Here is an 18,429-nt window from a genome sequence, read left to right as displayed (position 1 = left end):
TGTGTGAAGCTCACAGCCTTGCCCATAGATCGGACTATATGAGCTCTCAGCTCCCTTCCGGAAGGGTAAAAGCTGACGATCACGACCATCAGGTGATCCTGACCGACCCGGTGAATTACACAGACACACACACAAACACAAATCTTATTGATTCACTTACTCATAGTTCTGTGGTTTATAAACGATTACGGGTGCCTACCACAGATTGACGATCTAAGGAAAAATTTCAAATCATCTTGATCCACATATCGATAGTACTATGGTTTATTTACGTCTTAGCTTGCTACCCAGACTGTTTCAGTCTGAGGAATAATTGTCACTGTCGAGCATTTAAAGCTTTAAATCGCAGTTAGAACTCCTTGATGACGAATATAATTATGAATGGATACGTGAGTCCGTTAAAACATGAAAATGAAAACTGAGTCAGTCGTACAGACCCGAGAACCTTCACTGTGGCCACTTTTTCAACAAAACGAAAGTTTGGAGAGTCACTGAATATCACAGCCCACCTACCTGATAGGGCTTCGCGACTAGATTTTGAGTCATGACCCAAGTATTAGGAAGTACTTGAATAGACTATAGGGTGATGTGGAGACAACTATATTACCTATGTCAAGTGAGTGTAGAGACGCAAATGCAGTGCTGGTCCAACAAGCAACTTAAAATACTGTATCCTTGAGAACTGAACCGATAATGAGACAGAGTAGCTTACTAAAGCTTCTCAAAATCTCTCGAGCGACCCTGTGTTTTTATTATCGACATGGTTTGTATAAAAACCTCAGTTGGAAAAATGAACCTGGCACACGTAACCCTGTAAGGAAGAGGTGCTACAGAGCCCCAAAAGCCAACATGAATACGTGTGTGTGTGTGTGTGTGTGTGTGTGTGTGTGTGTGTGTGTGTGTGTGTTACCTGAGAGGCGAAGCTCAGTCAAGTGTGTGTACAGTACAGTGTGTTGGGAAAGATTATGCTAAGGTGTAGTGCGTGTTGGTGTACCGTGCAGAGTAAAGTGTGTTAGTTAGATGAACGGGTGATGAAGTGTTTGTTGGCAGGGGTGATGTTTTATGAGTGTGTGCAGAGTAGAGTGTGCCAGTATGATGACTGAGTGATGAAGTGTGTTTGCAAATATGACGATGCAATGAAGTGTGTTGGCAAAGGTAATGATGTAATGCAGTGTGTTGTCAGAGGTGATGTGTGTGTTAGTGATGTCTTACCTGAAGGGCTGCAGGAGACTCAATGATGACTTCGGCAGCTTCCTTCAGTGCCCTGGATGTCCTCTGCTCTCCTTCAGCCGCTATCACCTTGGCTCTAGCCTCTCGGGCTGCCTCGGCTTCTGCTGCCATAGCTTGTTGCAGTTGGACAGGAAAGCGAACGTCCTTGCTGTAAGGTTATCGTATGTTAGTCCGTGTTATCATCATCATTATCATCAACACCAACATTGTCATCACTATCGAAGACCAATTTCCCAGTAGTAATGAATGGGGTAGGTCGAATCTAGAAATATTAATAGACTGGCTAAAAAGCAGAAAATCAAATAGCTCCTATTATCTCGCACACACACACACACACACACACACACACACACACACACACACACACACACACACACACACACACACACACACACACACACACACACACACACACACACACACACACACACACACACACACACACAGGGCTGATCCCTTGGCAGCCCTCACATGTCACCTGACACTTGGGCACAAATACTCGTGATACGTGAGAGGTATCGCATTCAAGTACGGTGATATGCTATTAGTGGTGTCTTCCAACTAAATAGCCTACAGTATATATTTTGTAGCCTATTTTTACAATACATTTACCATTTCATTGAAATTTTTTTTTTCAAATAAAAACTTGAAGATGTTTGAGGATGTCTCGAAACAATAAACGAATGAACAGCATTTTATGGAGCAGATAAATGTTCTCAAAGACAATCAAGTATTTTCTCAATTTTGTCTGAAGCTTATATAAGGCCAACGAATCACACCAAGGGCTTATCCCCCTCATTCCCAGCATGTGTTCATCAATATATTCGCTTTACCTATAGACCATTTTCTTCAGCTTAGACGAGACTATTCGAATGGTCAGGATATCATATTACTTTCATTAACCATTTCGCTAAAAGGAGCTCTCCAATGTTAAATAGAAAAATCCGGCCGCAACACTAATAAAACTGACCATGGATCTACATTTGCAAGTAAATGTCATTTCCCAAACTTTACTTCTGGTCGAATATCCCCTTTTTGACCAAACAGAAGACCTGTTTCTTCCCTCGTGCTTATATAACAGGCTAGAAAACACTCGAATCAGACTCGTCCTGTACCGTTACTGTTGAAAACCGAACATAACACACGCCTTTAGTGGGATGGTTGCTTTAGCGGCTGGTGGTTTCATGCTCGTCTTCTGATGGCACCACACTCGTCTTTTTACGTGCTGTGGGTTATAAAATAACTATAAAGGCGTAAATAGAAATATAAAAAAAGTCTCGAGATATTACACCTAGGTAGATACGTAGTGAATGTGTCTCATATGATAAGAAATAAGTGGTGAGGACGTGGCAACGATTACTGATGTGATCTATAACACCAGCTCTAACACACACACACACACACACACACACACACACACACACACACACACACACACTTACTTTTCTCTTTGCGCTTTACAAAATGTACCGGGCGTCATGTAATTGAAGGGATTAACTGGGATAATACGTGCCTCAGATGGTTCGACTTTTGCCTCGATATGTTCACTAAACTTTTAGGAAGACAGTAAATTCCCTGAGTGTGCCATCTGGAAAAGCACTTGTTCAGCTGTCATGGAGGGGCCCTGGGGGACTAGAGAAGGCATTCTGTCATCCGCGAATTTTGATTTTCGACCCTCGCAAAAAAATAAAAATAAAAATAAATAAAAAAAAAATGCTAAAATATTATCATGTGAGTCTATAAAGTTGGCACAATACATTAGTGTGTACGTTACTGAAAAAAACAAAAAAATGTTTTCAAGACGATGGGGAATAACACTAACAGCAATGAAGCGCCCCCATTTATCTGATATTTTCCCGAGAAGGTTCTTTCACGCCAATCCTAAAAAAAATAAAAAAAAATGGCGAAGTCAGATAAACTTTGGTCCCATCTCTGCACGTGATATCATTCTTCGCTGAAAGGGTGTAGGTCACATGCAAGAGAATAATGAAGTGTTATAAACAAAATAAACCATCAACAAATAATTACTATGAAGTCTCTTAATCAAGCCGGAATCTGATTCGATGGAATTACAATCAGTTGGTGGGGAAACACTCTTGCGAACTAAGTTGTATGCAAATAATGCAACACACACACACACACACACACACACACACACACACACACACACATATATATATATATATATATATATATATATATATATATATATATATATATATATATATATATATATATATATATAGATATTGTTACATAGCCTATGATTTCATCATCCTTTGTGTAATTTTAACGCACAGTATGCTGCATGTTTGATCACGAGCGTGTTCTGCCTCAGTCCCCCCCTTCTACCGTTATAGTAGAGTAAGTCGTTCTTTATGTTGTTCAGAGCGGGATTGTCAACTCTTTGTCCCCATGGCTTCATTTGCGCGTCCTTCTTACAAGTTGTATCAAGCTCTGCTGGCCCCTATATAATGAGCTCAGTCTCTGCATCATTGCCACTTAGATCTACTCCTCATTTTGTTCACATCTCTGTCCTCCCCTGTACAGTTATTATTATTGTGAGTGCTCCGGAAGTCTCCAACCATCTAGCAGCTGTGTAATTTGAGTATAACTGTTATTGCATTTTTTCCTTGTACTGTATATCATAAGGTGTTGATTTGTAGGCCTAGTGAGGTTTTTGTAATTTATGTAGGATTCATTTTGTCAGCCAGTTTTAATATTATTTTGTATCTGTAATAATTTATCTTGCATTAACTGAGCATTACCCAGTGTATTTTCATTTTATCAGGGCTGACTTAGGTAAATTTACTCTTGCTAATTTCATGTTAATAGAGGCTATTGCAGTTAACCATATATTTAACCTGTTTTTGCCATTACATTATCCTTATGAGTCCTGAATGTTTCGTTGTTAGTTTGAGCATTAAACTTTAACTTGTAATTTTACCTAACTCTTTTGTTTTGAACCTGGAACGTTACGGGACAGTAGTGATTTTTAGTATTCTCACTTAAAGTGTACATTATCTTTCTCTGTTCCGTAACATAAATTTGGCGACCTCTTATCAGGATATTCAGGATATTATCATAAGGATATTGCTCGATATTTTGTGACTGTTACTTATTCATGATGTCTACTATTACTACACTTGATGAAGCCAAAGATTTTTTGTCAAATGTGCAAACAGTGTGTGATGTAGAAAACAGAACAAAGAATGAACTTAAGCTTGTTGCTCAACAATTGGGAATCGCAGTTCACTCTCATCATTCTAAAGATCAAATTGTTGGCATGATTAATAAAAGCTTGTTTAATGTAACTCCTCCAAATGAGCAAACGCAGATTGAATTAGCTAAGTTACAGCTAGCCCTGCAGGAGGCTCGTGTGAAGGAAGCTGAATTTCAAGCAAATGCTAAGGAGGCTGAGTTTCAGGCTCGTGCTAAGGAGGCTGAGGCACAAGTTGAAATTGCAAGGATTCAGGCAGACCATGAGTATCGCATGAAACAATGTGGAACTGGATCATCTAGCTCTGATGATTTTGATGTGGCTAAAAATGTTAAACTTGTCCCTCCTTTTAATTAATCTGATTTAACGAAGTATTTTCAGTTGTTTGAGAGGGTAGCTACAGGTTTTAATTGGCCCAAAAAGTATTGGCCAGTACTCCTTCAAACTGTTCTCACCGGTAAAGCTCAGGTAACTTATGCATCTTTGCCTCAGGATCAATCTGATAATTATGATGTAGTTAAGAGCTTGATTCTTAAGGCCTATGAGCTTGTTCCTGAAGCCTATAGAGTAAAATTTAGGACAACTTACAAGCAAGATAAGCAATCCCATGTTGAGTATGCAAAAATCAAAGAAGATCTGTTAGAGCAGTGGTTAAATTCTAAGAATGTGGATTCTGATTTTGGTAAATTTAAGCAGATGATTTTGCTGGAAGACTTCAAAATGTGTATTTATAAAGATGTAAGCCTATATCTTGATGAGAAAAGAATAGAGAATTTGTCTGATGCTGCAGTTTTAGCTGATGAATATGTTCTCACTCACAAGAGATATTCTAAAGAAAAAGGGAAAGCTGAGAGTAAGTACGTTGCCTCTACTCAGAGTACAGGTAACAGGAAAGAGAATAAAGATGATGTTTCTCAGGAAGTAAATACCAGCTTCACCTCTAGATTTCAGAAAAGTAAATGTACTTATTGTAGTAAGCTTGGTCATACTACGGAGAAATGTTTCAGGAGACAGCGTGATGTGAACAAAAAGGAGTCTTTAAATATTCAGTCAATTGGTCTAGTGTCCACCCTTGAGAGTTCCCAGAATTCTTTAACTGAGTTAACTGAACCTGCTTTGAGGGGTAACTTAAATTCTCATGATGGAGCTCCTCTTTTGAGCAGTAACGTGGGTGACACTCTCAAGAGTTCATGTGCTAATTTCCTGTTTGATGGTTTTGTCAGTCCTCTGGACAGTAATGACAGGAAATCAGTTAAAATATATCGTGATACAGGTGCTTGCCAATCCCTTATGCTGACCAGTGTTCTAGGCTCTAATGTTAATTCCTCTGATGAAACTGTAATCTTACAAGGTGTAGGGAATAATTACTTCTCTGTCCCTCTGTGCAGAGTGAAATTAGAGTCTGGTTTTGTTAATGGTTCCGTTATGGTTGGGTTGGTTGAGACACTCCCAATGTCAGGTGTAACTTTCTTACTTGGAAATGATATTGGTGGAAGTCAAGTGTGTCCAGCTCCTCAGTTGTCTAGTGAGCCAGTGGCTGCGACCCAGGATTGTGATGTCCCTGATGTGTTCCCTGCATGTGCTGTCACTAGGGCTAAGTCTAAAGTTACTGGTGATTTAGAGGATAATGATGATGATGATGTTATCCTAGCTGACACTTTTCTTGCTAATTTGGACCACTCACCAGATGAGGCAGTACCCCGTAGTGTTTATTAATTTCTCTCGTCAAGAGTTGGTTGAGTTGCAGGTTGCTGACCCTGAGTTGAAATGTCTAGCTAACTCTGCTTGCAGTGTGGAAGAGTCAGCCGGTGCTTCTACTTGTAATTATATAAAGTCAGGAGTACTTATGAGGAAGTGGAGACCCCCAACAGCATCAGCCGACTGTGAATGGGAGGTTGTACATCAAGTTGTCATCCCTCGTGTTTGTAGGCAGGATATCATTAGAGTGGCTCATGATTCCAGTTTGCAGGACACCTTGGAGTTAGGAAGACTGTGGCACGCATTTTGAAACACTTCTACTGGCCAGGTATCTTCAGGGATGTTTCCTGGTATTGTAAGTCTTGTCACACCTGTCAAGTTGTGGGGAAGTGTAATCAGACCGAAAAGGTTGCACCTGTAGTTCCCATTCCTCCTTTTGAGGCGCCATTACCCGTGTGTTGGTGGATATTGTGGGCCCTCTTCCTAAGACTTCTTCAGGATTTTCTTATGTGTTGACCCTGATTGATATGGCTACTCGTTATCCTGAAGCCATTCAACTTAGAAATATCTCAGCAAAGAACGTGGTTAAGGAAATGCTAGGGTTCTTCACAAAGTTTGGTCTACCCAAGGAGGTACAGTCAGACCGTGGAAGTAATTTCATGTCAAATGTTTTCAAGCAGTCTCTGAAAGAGTTGGGCATCACCCAGATCACGTCTTCAGCTTACCATCCCCAGACCCAAGGAGTGTTGGAGAGATATCATCAAACACTCAAATCGATGCTCAAGAAATACTGTTTGGAACATCAGAAAGACTGGGATAAAGGTCTTCCATTCGTTGTGTTTGCTGCAAGAGAATCTCCAAATGAATCACTGGGCTTCTCACCTTTTGAACTACTGTTTGGCCATGAAGTAAGAGGACCCCTTAAGCTACTCAAGGAATGCTGGCTGTCGGAGGAAGATGACGTCAACCTGCTGGAGTATGTGATGAAGTTCAAAGAACGGCTGTCCACTGCTTTACAACTGGCGAGAGAGAATTTAGGAGCTGCTCAGGAGAAGATGAAGACTTGGTATGATAAGAAGTCCAGGTTACACCACTTTCAGCCAGGAGATCAGGTTTTGATTCTGCTACCAGTGCATGGGCAACCTCTTCAAGCCAAGTTTAGTGGTCCTTATTTCGTGGAGAAGAAACTCAGTGATGTCAACTATGTCATCGCCACACCAGATCGTAGAAAGAACAAGCAACTTTGTCACATCAACATGCTAAAGTTATATCACAGGCGGGACGAAAATAATCCAGTCTGCACTGTAGCTGTTCCACCCGAGTCTGCAAGTGAAGCTCTCCCATGCAGTATGAGCCTGAGTGATAGTTTGGGGAAGAATCCTGATATCATGAATGATCTTCAGACTAAGCTTTCTCATCTACCTCCCGAGGAAAGGCAGGAGTTTTCGGCATTACTGCAGGAGTACCTGCAAGTGTTCCGTGCCACTCCAGGAAGAACCACTGTGTTGATGCATGATGTCGATGTTGGAGACGCAAAGCCAATTAAACTGCCTCCTTACCGTGTGAACCCAGTGAAAGTTCCTCTCATCGAGAAGGAGCTTGGCTACCTGTTGGACCACAAGATGATTGAGCCCTGTCAGAGCGAGTGGAGTTCTCCTGTCACTCTAGTCCCTAAGCCAGGTGGGTCACAGCTGCTTTGCATCGACTACAGACGTGTTAATCAGATCACCAAAACAGACACTTACCCTCTCCCTCGCGTGGACGATTGCATAGACAAGATCGGAAAGGCTAGGTACATAAGTAAGTCTGATTTGTTAAAGGGATACTGGCAAGTGCCTATGACTGAACGTGCTAGGGAGATCTCATGTTTTGTAACACTAGGAAAGGCTTTTGCATGTTCTGTAATGCCGTATGGTATGAAGAATGCACCAGCCACATTTCAGAAGCTCATGAATGTTGTAACAGAGGGTTTGGCAGGGTGTGTTGTTTATATTGATGATGTATTAATCTTCAGTGACAACTGGAAAGATCACCTATGCCATGTCAGTAAATTTCTTGAGCGTTTGGTTCATGCTAATCTTGTAGCTAATTTATCAAAGTGTGAGTTTGGTCAAGCTAAAGTTCAGTACCTTGGGTACGTAATTGGTGATGGACATGTTGCACCGGCAGCAGCTAAGGTTCAGGTTATAAGTGATCTCCCCAGACCTAAAAGTAGGAAAGAGCTACAAAGATTTTTGGGAATGGTAGGTTATTACAGGAGATTTGTTCTTAACTTTTCAATTCTTGTATCACCACTTACAGACCTACTGAAAAAGGGAGTTAAATTTGTCTGGACCGATAACTGTGAATCCTCTTTCAACAAATTTAAAGCTATTCTATTAAGTCAGCCAGTGCTCGCTACTCCAAATTTTGCTAAGCCTTTTAACCCCTTAACCACGGGGCGTCACTTTCGTGACGCTTGGGAGCAGGGGATCATACCGCGGGGCGTCGCTTTTGTGATTCTGTGTTATTTTGAATTCACCCGGGCTTCCAAGTGGGGGCTTGTATCATCTATCAGTACTGACAATGTCCAACACTAGTCAGCACTCCTAATCTCATCTGTACTCCCATCCATTGTTGACAATTTAGCCATTTCTCCCCGTTCTTGACTCCCCTCCCTACCCCCCCTCCATTACCCTATCCTCTCGCCTGCCCGGCCATGCTACGCTAAGTAAATCTTCCCTGGAATTTTTCACTGATTTCATCCATTGAAATAAGCCCTATGTCGTATTCTTATACCAAATAATATATACAAGAAAGAAATCAGGTAAGTGAGAGTGCCATACACCTGGAATTGGCTAATTATCTCCTGACAACACCTCACGTGCACTCGTTCGCTAATTTTCGCTGTTTTTTTCCCCTTGAAATATGCCGTATAATCTATTTTCGTAATAAATATACATGTAAGGAGGGAAGGGAGAAGCCTAAGTGATATTTACATTCACCTGGATCTACCTAATTTATAATGTATTGTCTAGATTTCCTGCCAATCATATCAGTGCTACACAAAGCTGTTTCAAGATTTAACATTGGTAGCTCTGATTATATATCTCCTAAGTAGGCCTCTAATCTATTTTCGTAATAAATATACATGTAAGGAGGGAAGGGAGAAGCCTAAGTGATATTTACATTCACCTGGAACTACCAAATTTATAATGTATTGTCTAGATTTCCTGCCAATCATATCAGTGCTAGACTTAGCTGTTTCAAGAAGTAATATTGGTAACTCTGAATAACCCCTAAAAAGGCCTCCAGGCTGGCTGGCCCTGCGTTATCAGTGTACTCTCATCTTCCGAAGTGAGAGGACGTATGTTTCATCTTGCTGACTTCAAGGCCTTTTTTCACCCCCATGCAAATGGCTCTGTGACCTTTACCCCTACTAAACCTCGTGTGGAAAGAGGTAAAGGGCTGACAATTGATAAAAGAGTGACTACGATCTTTCTATTGAGTAAAACAGTGCAAGTGGAATTGTAAATAATGTGTAAATAATGTGTAAACAGCAAGTGAAAGTAATGAATGTAAATATACGTGAACAATGGAAAATAGTTTTATAAGTTATTTCAAGTGACAGTGCACAACACAGTGTAAATAAAATAGAAATGTAAATAACGTAAATAAAATAGAGAACGTAAATAGAAATGTAAATGAGTAGTATTATAAGAATACGAGTATATACCCTAGGAGTAATGAAAGTGAAAGTTTCACTCTAGCATGTCTGAATGCTATGAGTTATGAGAGTGAAGATGAAAGTGACATTCACTCTCAATGCCAGTATACAGGACGGGAAAGTGAATGCTACGTATTTTACTGAAAGAAATTGAATCCCTACAATAACAATAAACTAATACTACTGAAGGAAACTTATGGATAAAGACTGTAGATATATATAAGTGTTATAGAGTAATAGAAATATAAAGTGTGAGGGGTTTAATGAATAATAAATGACAGACTACCAAGAGCGAACTAGTGCCAGTGCGACGATCAGATGCGCTCGTAATTTCCATTGCTTTCACAGTGTTTTTTTTTTTTTTGAGTATGGATCCCAAACTACTTGAAAATTGTAGAATAGTGTTTATAGTGTTTGTATCTGGCTGTGGTAATCATATTACGGGTTGTCGGGAAGTGTAAAGTGCAGACTTCGTTACCCTACTTCAGAGGTCTCCACAAGTCCTACGGTAACCGACGAAGGCTCAACAATCATTCCAGGAGAAAGCTGAAGGTATGTGCCATAAGCATATGTAATTTTATTATTCTAGGACTAATAACTGATTTTTGGCAAATATTTTTTGAGAGTCTGTCGGAGCCCAAATAACCCCGCGGCACACGCAAGTCATTGGTAAACAAGCCCGCGGTGTAGGGGTTAAGATGGCTGTTGATGCAAGTGATACAGGAGCTGGGGCTGTTTTGCTGCAAGAGGATGATCAGGGTATTGAACACCCTGTATCTTATTACAGTAAGAAGTTCACTCCACCTCAAAAGAACTACTCAACTATTGAGAAAGAGCTTTTGGCCTTGATTTTGGGTTTACAGCATTTTTCATTTTATTTGTGTTCTGGTTTTGACCCCATAGTCATTTATACCGATCATAACCCACTGAAATTCCTTAGTAAGTTTAAAGATAAAAATCAGAGATTGACAAGATGGAGTCTACTTCTTCAGGAGTATTCATTAGACATACAACATGTCAAGGGGAAAGAAAATGTTATTGCAGATTGCTTATCTAGACTTTAGACAGATTGTTTTAGAGTAATAAGAAATTTCCTTTGTAAATTTCTTTTTCTTTGTGGGGAGGTGTTACATAGCCTATGATTTCATCATCCTTTGTGTAATTTTAACGCACAGTATGCTGCATGTTTGATCACGAGCGTGTTCTGCCTCAGTCCCCTCCTTCTACTGTTATAGTAGAGTAAGTCGTTCTTTATGTTGTTCAGAGCGGGATTGTCAACTCTTTGTCCCCATGGCTTCATTTGCGCGTCCTTCTTACAAGTTGTATCAAGCTCTGCTGGCCCCTATATAATGAGCTCAGTCTCTGCATCATTGCCACTTAGATCTACTCCTCATTTTGTTCACATCTCTGTCCTCCCCTGTACCGTTATTATTATTGTGAGTGCTCCGGAAGTCTCCAACCATCTAGCAGCTGTGTAATTTGAGTATAACTGTTATTGCATTTTTTTCTTGTACTGTATAGCATAAGGTGTTGATTTGTAGGCCTAGTGAGTTTTTTTTTGTAATTTATGTAGGATTCATTTTGTCAGCCAGTTTTAATATTATTTTGTATCTGTAATAATTTATCTTGCATTAACTGAGCATTACCCAGTGTATTTTCATTTTATCAGGGCTGACTTAGGTAAATTTACTCTTGCTAATTTCATGTTAATAGAGGCTATTGCAGTTAACCATATATTTAACCTGTTTTTGCCATTACATTATCCTTATGAGTCCTGAATGTTTCGTTGTTAGTTTGAGCATTAAACTTTAACTTGTAATTTTACCTAACTCTTTTGTTTTGAACCTGGAACGTTACGGGACAGTAGTGATTTTTAGTATTCTCACTTAAAGTGTACATTATCTTTCTCTGTTCCGTAACAATATATATACCTAGGCTGCTTCCCCCAAGGAAAGGGAGGTAGCCTAGACAGGACGACACACTCCCCATTTACTCATCCATTCAAACACATTCATTAGCATCTTAGCCCCAAAGGGAAGAACGGACAGGTCCTCACCGCACCACACTGCACAAGGGTCAACTGCGTAATGCAATCAGTGACATCCGCAGCAGGACCCGACAGCAGAACTGGTTTACCCCTGCCACATGATAACAGACCCATCCCCTTACCCGCACCTGACCTGATTAGCTGATCAGACCAAATGCGGGAGAATATCCCCTCAGGCCTGCGTCATCACTTATTCATTCACAATTTCCATTTATTTCTGTCACACACAGCCACTCTTCCTTGCTCAACAGACATCCCTCTCGCATCCAGCGCTCTCTTCACACTGTCCATCCATCCTATTCGTGGTCTTCCTCTCAGCCTTACACCTCTCACATCAGATCTAGTTATCTTTTTCACCAATCGCTCATTATCCATTCTCTCCATATGCCCAAACCATCGCAACAGCCTCTGCTCAACTCTACCAGCCATCTCCCGAACAACTCCAGTTCTCCTTCGCACTTCATCATTTCGCACCCAATCCATACGCGTCACTCCACACATACTCCTCAGACACCTCATCTCCACTACATTCAAACTTTTCCTCACTGCTACACCCATATTCCATGTTTCAGCCCCATATAACGAAGTCGGTACCACAACACCCTCATACAGCCTTCTCTTTACATCCATTCTAAGTGAACGATATTTAAACACTTTTTTCATTCCTCCCAGCACCTTTCCTACTTCATTTATTCTAAACTTCACTTCTGCATCTATTCTTCCATCCACAGCAACATGTGACCCTAGATATTTAAAACAATCTACCTCCTCAAGCAACTCACCATTCAAAACTATATTCATCCCCCTACCCTCTATCAACCTCGTACACTTCATCACTTTACTCTTATTCTCATTTACTTTCAATTTCCTCCTTTCACACACCCTTCCAAACTCCTCTACCAACTCTCTCAATCTCTCCTCTGAATCAGTCACCAGTGCAGTATCATCTGCAAACAGCAACTGCTTCAGATTCCACTCTCCACCATCAACATTCACCAGACTCAGACTCCACCTAAAACTCTTGCATTCACCTCCCTTACAACACCATCCATGTAAATATTAAACAACCAAGGCGACATCACACATCCCTGTCGCAGCCCCACTCTCACGGGAAACCAATCACTCACAGCATTTCCCACTCTCACACACGCTCTACTATTTACATAAAAACTTTTCACCCCTTTTAGTAACCTACCATCAAGTCCATACAATCTTAAGACAGTTCCACAAAGCCTCCCAATCAATTCTATCATACGCTTTCTCTAAATCCATAAATGCCCAAAACACATCCTTGCCTTTCGCTAAATACTTTTCACACACTTGTCTCACAGCAAACACCTGATCAACGCATCCCCTCCCTCTCCTAAAGCCACACTGCTCATCACCAATTGCTCCCTCTGTACCCTCTTTAACTCTCATAATTAACACTATCATACACCTTACCTACAACACTCAACAGACTTATACCCCTAAAGCTAGTACATTCATACTTATCACCCTTGCCTTTATACAACGGGACCACACAAGCACATGCCCAGTCAATTGGCACCATACCTTTCTCAAAGCACACATTCAACAATCTTACTAACCAGTCAACAATAGTCACTCCACCACCCTTCAGGCATTCCACAGCACACCCATCCATACCTGCAGCTTTCCCTGTTTTCATTTCCTTTACTGCCTTCTCCACTTCCTCCTTCGTGATCAAAGAATCATTCAACTCTCCCAACACATTTATTCCTTGCACCCTTCCATCCGCCACAATCTCAGCCACCCTTTCCTCCTCTACATTTAACAATCTTTCAAAATACTCTGCCCATCTCTTCCTTACTTATATATATATATATATATATATATATATATATATATATATATATATATATATATATATATATATATATATATATATATATATATTATTGGTATCCTAGATAATAGTATGACAGTAATGACTGCTTGGAATATCGCAGTTGTTACCGATCTGTCCTCCACCACTTGTCATTACTGTCATGCTGTTATTTAGAACACCAATTTTATATATATATATATATATATATATATATATATATATATATATATATATATATATATATATATATATATATATATATATATATATATATATATATATATATATATATATTATTGGCATTCTAAATAATAGTATGACAGTAATGACAAGTGGTGGAGGATAGATCGGTAACAAGTGGGATATTCCAAGCAGTAGTGTTCATTGTGTCTTGCGTAATGCTGGTGCAAACATGAAAAAGGCCCTTTTTCTCTCAGGTGTAAAAATGTAGACTGCACTGTACATGATATTCAACTAGCTGTGAAAAATGGAATAGCTTCAAAGAAAAAATTGGTGATATCATTCGCAAGTGCCGCTCAATTGCTTCTCATTTTCAGCATTCAACAGTGGCTCAAGATGAACATAAAAAGTTCCAGGACCGACTGCAGGAGCCTTTGTTAAGTGTTATACATGACTCTCCTACAAGGTGGAACAGTCCTTTGTCTATGTTGGAAAGGATTCAAGAACTAAAGGAGTCATTATGCTTGTATGCTGCAACCAATTCAAAAATTGAAAAAAAATCAGCAACACTGAATGGATGTTACTAGTCAAATGTGTAAAGGCCTTAAAACCCTATGAGGAAATCACAAAACAACTGAGTAGCTCTTCCTCCTCAATCAGTAATGTGATGCCGCTTAAGTTTCCTTGAAAACCGCCCACCAGTCAAACATAAGTGAAGTACCAGCAATGCATGCTCAAAGCACAGGCTCATGATCAGAGCCTGAAGAATCTGAAGATCATAGTACTGATAATGAGGAAGAGGAAACTACTAATGTAATAAACTTTATGAAACAATGAGGGCTGAGCTTGAAAAAACATTTGCTGGACTTGAAAGTATGGACATTTACAGAGTTGCAACCTATCTTTATCCTAGATATAAGAGTAAATCATTTTCTTCTCCTTACATCACTGAGCAAGTGCAATCAACAATTGCGGGCCTGTGTGATCAGCTAAAGGATAATGAAAATGAACCAGAAAAAAAAAAAAAAGACTGAAAGATGACAAGCCTACCAGCCATACACCAAGACCAAGTACAAGTGGAACATTATCAGATGCAATGAATATAAAACTCGCATCAAGCAGTGATGATGAAAATGATGAGCCACCAGTTACAAGTTCAATGGAAGAAAAAAAGAAGTATCACAAACAAAAGAGAATTAAAGGAACAAATGAATATACTCTGAAATGGTGGAGTGATAACAGGAGAGACTACACTGATTTAGTGAAAGTGGTACGCACATATTTCTGTTGTCCCCCAAGCAGCGTCCCCAGTGAACAACTATTCAGTAGTGCTGGATTAATTTATAATGAAAAACGCAAGAGCCTTCAAGAAGATAAAGCAGAGAAACTTGTTTTGAAGAGTAATTTGCCTTTCTTCACATTCAAATACTGAACTAATGTGCAATGTGAGGTTCAAGTGATTCTGATAAACTATACATAATTCATATACTACTAACTTCAATTTAAGTTTGCACTTATGTAAAATAAATGTAACTTTACCACTTTCCAAAGGGTGGAGGTTGGGGAGAGTGGTTGGTGGGATGCATGACGACTTGGGTCTAAGTCCCGTATCCAGGGAACACATAAGTTTGACTTATGTGGCTAAAAGTCGTTGTTAATAATTTAAAACGCATTATCTTAAAACATTTTTAAAAATATTCCGCATCCGCATCCGCAACCGCGAGGATATAGTCATCAGACATCCGCATCCGCATTTTAAAAAGTTTGTATCCTCATCCGCATCCGTATCCGCACATCCGCATTTTTAGACATCAGATACACCACTAATCTATCTATCAATCTGTCTATCTATCTATCTATCTATCTATCTATCTATCTATCTATCTATCTATATATATATATATATATATATATATATATATATATATATATATATATATATATATATATATATACTGTACATATGTGTGTGTGTGTGTGTGTGTGTGTATAAAATATATTGTACATCAGCTATACCCTTTCAGCCACCACCATATTACACCATCGGGAGTGTAAGGGTCCGGGGCTAGGCTATTGAACTCAGACATTAAAGACGACAAGCTGCATAAAACCTTACTCCCAGCTAGGTTATTTAGGTTCGTTCAGGCCCAGTTACATTAATCCAGGCCCAGTTACATCAATCCAGGCCCAGTTACATTAATCTATGCCCAGTTACGTCAATCCAGGTCCAGTTACATCAATCTAGGCCCTGTTACATCAATCCAGGCCCTGTTACATCAATCCAGGCCCAGTTACATCAATCCAGGCCCTGTTACATCAATCCAGGCCCAGTTACATCAATCCAGGCCCAGTTACATCAAGCCAGGCCCAGTTACATCAATCCAGGCCCTGTTACATCAATCCAGGCCCAGTTAAGTCACCTCAGGTCCAGTTCTGTCCTCCTCAGACATATCCTTTACCCTCATTAGGTCATTCACATCTGTTCTGGCCCAGTTAGGTAATTTCAGGTCCATTTAGGGGCTTTCAAGTCCAGTTAGCGTATATAAGGTCTAATTCAGTCCATTTTGATTCACTTTGTCCTATTCAGGCCATTTAAGTCGACTCAGGTTGTTCTCATAGGCTCAGTTAGGTCAGTTTGGGTTCGTTCATGGTCTTTGGGTTCATCCATGTATGGTTAGGTCCATTCACGTCTAGTTATGCCCATTCATGTCATTTATGTCTACTTAGGGTGATTCGTGTCTTTTAGGTCCACTCAGGATGAATCGTGTCACTAAGGTCCACTCAGGGAGATTCGTTTCATTTAGGTCCACTGATGGTGATTCGTTTCATTTAGGTCCACTGATGGTGATTCGTTTCATTTAGGTCCACTCAGGGTGATTCGTTTCATTTAGGTCCACTCAGGGTGATTCGTTTCATTTAGGTCCACTCAGGGTGATTCGTTTCATTTAGGTCCACTCAGGGTGATTCGTTTCATTTAGGTCCACTCAGGGTAATTCGTTTCATTTAGGTCCACTTAGGGTGATTCGTTTCATTTAGGTTCACTCAGGGTGATTTGTTTCATTTAGGTTCACTCAGGGTCATTCAGGTCTGTTAACGCATATTCAGATTATTTAGACCACTTCAGGCCATTCATATCCATTCAGACACCGCCATCTCGGTTCAGGTCCGTTCAACACCATTCAGGTTCAGTTGGGTGTCATTTACGTTAGCTATCTCCAGTGCAATCCAGCCAGACCCATTTACGTAATTAAGGTCCAATTAGGCTCAATCAGGACAGGTCATGGCTTTTCTGAGCCATTCAGGTCCAGTTAGATCCAATAATTTCAGGACGTTACATCCATTCAGGTCAGCTAAGATCCATTCTACTCCTTTTACCTCATTTTAACCACGTTCAAATCCACGTGGGGACATTATCGGGCAATTCTCCTTACAAATCATGCCAGGTTCATCACCTCCACTTAGATCAGTAAAAAAAAAAAAAAAACGTTAGGTGAGGATGGGCGTTGTAAGAGGGACGGTGTTGGTGATGGGGACAGGTTCGACTACAAGTTTAGTGCTAGGCATGGGAGAGGTGGGGAAGTAGAAAATGGATGGAGTAGGTGGAGAAGAGTGGGTGTGGGAGGAATAGGGATGGCATTGCTTGGGAAGAAGTGACGGGAGAAAGACGTCCTGAGAAGATGAGCATTGTGGTTGGGCCGACTTGGTAGTGGATGTTGTAAAATTTTCATAGAATAACATCATCAGCAACAACAAAGTAAACTGCGCCTCTCGTGTATATGTTGTTCCAGGACGCAGGAAAAGAAAAAACATCATTGCAGAGACTGATTTTTACAGCATATATTTGTAACATATTCACCGTTGCCCGCTCCAGCGAGGTAGCGCAGGAAAACAGGAGAAAGCAGCCTCACACATTCAGCTATATGTAATGGTCTGCACAAAGCAATTTTAAATCATCCATGACCATACCCTTCTTACTTCGTGTTTACTCCGGTCGTTTCACTTCTTGTGTGATATAAATCACTGACAGTGGGCCATCCCTACATAAGCCACATCATACCAAGCCTCCCACCTTCCTGGAGGCTCGCACTTTAGTTATTTAAAATCTTTCACAATGTATTTCCACCTTCTAGGGCTCCTTCCTCCTCTCACTCGCTCAACTTCTGATCTAACCACCATCAAACTCTCACCATTCATTCTCCCCATGTGGTTATATGACTATACAGCTGTAGCACACCCTGGACAACCCTTTCAATTTCGCTACCTCTGCTTCCACGCCTCTCGCCTTCAGTGTCATTTACTTGCCTTACCAAACATCTGACGCCACATTTAGACCTCAGACATTTCATTTCCATCATTTCTACCCTTTTTCTACCCCTCTCGTCCATACAGCACTGACGCAATTATTGTGCCATTGTTCACATCCATCTTCGCCTGAAAAGACTCTAATCTTCCCTTCCACAAGCCTCTCTACGGTCGTAATACTCTTGCCTTCTTTCTTC

This window comes from Coenobita brevimanus, chromosome 77 (assembly GCF_032717465.1).
Source record: "Coenobita brevimanus isolate Jiangsu-jjx chromosome 77, ASM3271746v2, whole genome shotgun sequence".
Taxonomy (NCBI): domain Eukaryota; kingdom Metazoa; phylum Arthropoda; class Malacostraca; order Decapoda; family Coenobitidae; genus Coenobita; species Coenobita brevimanus.
This window is presented reverse-complemented; position numbering follows the sequence as displayed.